Genomic DNA, 4,513 nt, shown 5'->3' on the forward strand with positions numbered 1-4,513 from the left:
ACCTAAAGTCTCACCAAGCACTAATACATTATAGGTCAATTTTTGACCTTTTATTTTGACCAAGCCCTTAATTGGCTTGTTGAATTTTTTTTTTGTTTTTATGCCAAAGTTGGTCAAAATTTTGACCAAATTAGGTTTTCCAAATTTGGTCTAAATTTAGACCAAATTGGGTTCATAATTTAAAAATAAGAAGAAAAGTGACATCACTTTCTTATTTGGCTAGAGGAGGTTGGATGTAGTCTACATGTGTGAGAGCCATTTGAGGTAAGAGTATTTTGCATTGATCCATTTTTATTTGAGGTTTTGTTTTTGGATCTTCTTATCAATACTTCAAATATTTTTTCTTTCTTGTTTTAATGCATGACTATGACAGTCATGTCCTTGGAGTCTTAATCACTAAACATCATGGGGTTTGGACTCCTTCTCACTGTATTTGATTTGGCTTTGTCTGATTGGTCTTTTGATGTGCAAATTTGGGATGAATTAAAATATATGTTGCAACCCCTAAATGTAACATAGTAATGTGATTACTTATATACAATTGTTTACTTGTAATGAAGTGAAATATTATAGAGGTGAACCATTGAGAAGTCCTTTCATTTCAAACTTAATGTCTGCAAATTACCAAAATAGGTTTTAATCAGACTAAAAACTTAAAACAAGGTTTTAGCAAAAATCTATATATAATATTGTGAATTGTGAGTTTAATTTTAGACTCTTTAAGGCTTGTGATTGTCCACTTTATCAAGGAGGACCAAAATTAGAAAATGATAATGTTTTAAAGTAGTTCATGCTATATCATTGATGTAAGTGACATACTCAAAAGATGTCAATGATTGCAAGTGTAAACAAAGGAATGAGTGAATATTCTAACTCCCTAACTTTTTTTAAACATTACTTTCTTCTTTAATTACCTTAGTTGGGTTATTTTGGTACAACATTTGCCTTGAGAAAGTACGACCCATCTTCAATGATATTGGGAGACCATTCTCTCCCATTATAAATTTTATGTCTCCCCATGATTCAGTTCTTTCTCGCGGCTCATTTATCATATCAATGGTAAAACTCCATGATTTCCTTTCTTCCTACTTAAGTTGTGGAGAAAATGGAAAGGATATAAGCTTATGTAAATTGAAGTTGGATTGATTTTTTTATAAATACATATAAAGATTGAATTTTAGAAGGAAAGTAAATATCATTTTTCTTTTATATTTTTAATTAATGTTAGGGGATTTCATAAATATGATTTAAAACTTAATTTAATTTAATTTAATATATAGAGAGAGATATTTTTTAAGGTGCTAATTATATCTTAGCACAACAAAAATATTGATCCAACTACATACATATTCTAGAATCCAAATAATAAAACAATAAAACTCACTCAACTTGTGCTAAGTGACTTACCTCAAGATTCCATACAAAAATAATGTAGACTAGGAAAAAAAATCATCAATATCTTTCATTTCAGCATTCAAGTTTTTAAGATTGGTCAACACCCTCACTTGTAGACCTCTCATGTCAAGCACTTTCTGTACTATTTCAAAATCATGTTCTTGCTTTAGAGCTAATAGTTCTTGAGGTGCATTTTCTTATAAAACATTAATTTTGTTAAAAAATTCATTGAGAGGTACAAATGTTGTCACAAATACAATGATTCTAATCTTTTCTAGTAATGTGTTCATTATTGAGTTCATATTCATGCCTCCAACACTGTGGCCTAAGTCAATATTACTTGCACCCAACAAATTAAAACTAGATGGAAGTAAAATAGATCATTTATTCAGAGGAAAAAAGAAGAAGTGGTGTAGAAATAATACTTTTTGGTGGGGAGGAAGAGAGTTGAACAACTCAATAAGTGGCTAATTTATGTCAGACCATGTATGAATTTGGTGGGCATCCATTGGGTGAATTCAACAGGAGGCAAGGTCTATTATAGTGGCTTCATGTTCTACCTTTCATAGGAGAGGGAGAAGTTTTTACCAAGACTAAGCTCCATGACATCCTCCATGAACCAACATAGAGTGTGTGTTTTCCTCTGCCACTACCTTTGCCTCCATCACTAATTTTCTTTAATGAAACTACTCTTTCACAAGAGTTGATTATAAGCAAAGGGAGAAAAAATACAATAGATAAATGACATCATGCCATGTCATGTCAAAAGAAGAAAAAGATAACACACATCCATTTCACAAGTAAGTCAAAGAAAATAGAAAGTAAAGGTTATTTGCATCACAACTTGATTGAAAATAATGACCACTAACATGTGTCATCATTTTTTAAAAGAGAGACTATTAAAGGGAAAGGGAAAAAATACAATGGATATGTTAAAATATTTCATATGAATTAAAGAAAAATTCTTGAATGATGATATATATCCAAATCACATGATTAAGTAAATCAAGAAATCAAAGATTGTTTGAATTAAAGGGCATGTGTAGGATCATGGTGTGCCAAAAAGTGGTGATGTGAAAAATATGTAGTTCTAAAATGCCTCAAAGCATTTCAAAATCTATTCCAACTTTTTTCCCACCTATCATGACAATAAACAAAAACAATTAATACATTTATAAGGCCTACTAAGTCTTTTGTACCAACCCTATATGGTCAACTTTAAAAACATCTTGAAATTGTGTTTTTGGCCTATTATTGTGTGCTTTTTACTTTGAACATGTACCTCATGACTTTTTTTTCATTAAAATGTGATGAAATAAAAATGATTTCTTAATAATGTTCTTAGCTTTCCATAAATATAAGGTTTTTTAAATTAAGAGTTCAATAAGTAATTATTACTTATTTTCTAATGGAGTTACGTATAAAATGTTGATTGACATACTACTTGAAAAACAACTATAACTTTCAAATGGTGCAATATTTTTGAAATCCAAAAGATGTATCACATTCTATGCTTCTTCTACTATAAGGGAAAAATAATTTAAATATGTGTCAAATCTAGACATGAGTCTACTTCTTATATCTATAATATTATTAAAAAATGTTATTATTTGGTTTTGATAAAGGTGGGCAAACATATGTCTACTTCTTATTTTTGTCCAAATTTTTTTGTAATATTACACTAAAATTCAAAATTCTAACCAATCAATTTTTTTTTTTTTTTTAAGATAAGGCCTTGTAGTTTAGAAACAAAATTTAATTTCCTAGAGATTCTTTTATCTCAATTTTTTGATATAAATTTTATAACAAGTAGAAAATTGCACGTCAAGTTGACATAACCTTGATTTGTTGATATTTTATTGTTGCTTAAGAGCATAGATTAGTTTACCATGATCTTGCACATACCCTAAAAATATTGACTACCAACATGACTTATTATGGATACATCACATCATCTCTCATTTCTTCATATTAAACATAGAAATTAAATTCAAAACTAACAACTTCAATGTTGTTTGAAATAACCATCTACTACCAATATGTGTCATCAATAGTTGATTATAAAAAAAGATGAACACATATAATCGATGTATCATATCATATAACATGAATTAAAGGAAAAAAAACTTGAATGGTGAAACATATCTATATGATATGATCAAGTGAATCAAACAAGTCAAAGATTACTAGCATTACAAGTTGATTCCAAAATTTCAATCAAACTATGAATAAATGTAGTTAGGGTTAAGGGTATTTTTAAACATAATAATCAATGGAAAATTTGAACATTATGCATAATAGAGAACATCTTATCTAGTGTAGTACAAGATTGAGTAATTGTACCTATAAAATTTTATCTTTTGTAAGGTACAACATTAACCTATTTTGTGCATATGAGGCAATATAAGGCCAATAAAATATGAGATCATTGTCATGGCATCTACGTCAGACCTAATGAGGGAAATAATATGTGTCTTTCTCCCTTTTCATGAATATTTTAATTAGGAAATTGAATATGCAAAGCATACAAAAGTTGTATAGGATGCCCAATATTTTAGTATGGCAGGCCAATAAAATATGAGATCATTGTCATGCCATCTATGTCAAACCTAATGAGGGAAATGATATGTGTCTTTTTCCTTTTTCATTAATTTTTTAATAAATAAATTGAAGACTCAAAGCATACAAAATTTGTGTATGATGCCCAATATTTTAATATGGTAGGCCAATAAAACATGAGATCATTTTCATGGTGTTTATGTCGGACCTAATAAGGGAAATCAACACCATGTTCTTTCTTCTGAGCTAATAGTTCTTCAAGTGCATTTTCTTGTAAAGCATTAAGTTTGTTGAACAATTTTAAACTCTTAGAAAATGCATTGTTATTTTCTATTAGCATTGATGGGATTCTCTTGATCAAAATCAAAATGAAGAGACATTTAAATGAAACAAAAAATTTGGTATTTCCTTCATTTCACCCATATCTTCTCATTATGTCCCTAAGCTAGACAATAATGTCTATTGGTTGAAATGGGAGTTGTGTTGATGTAGTAGATGGAGATATAAATGGAGCATATTTATAGGGGTGAGATGGGTCAATCATTGGGTGAGAAATGTG

General features: G+C 29.2%; 1 pseudogene; it reads right to left on the reverse strand.

The window, feature by feature from the left end:
• Window positions 1-596: 596 nt before the first annotated feature.
• LOC149578271 (putative inactive methylesterase 20) lies at window positions 597-2,060 on the reverse strand (annotated as a pseudogene).
• Window positions 2,061-4,513: the final 2,453 nt, after the last annotated feature.

This window comes from Cupressus sempervirens, chromosome 1, assembly GCF_028749045.1.
Source record: "Cupressus sempervirens isolate cs-2001-9-10 chromosome 1, ASM2874904v1, whole genome shotgun sequence".
In the NCBI taxonomy this organism is placed as follows: domain Eukaryota; kingdom Viridiplantae; phylum Streptophyta; class Pinopsida; order Cupressales; family Cupressaceae; genus Cupressus; species Cupressus sempervirens.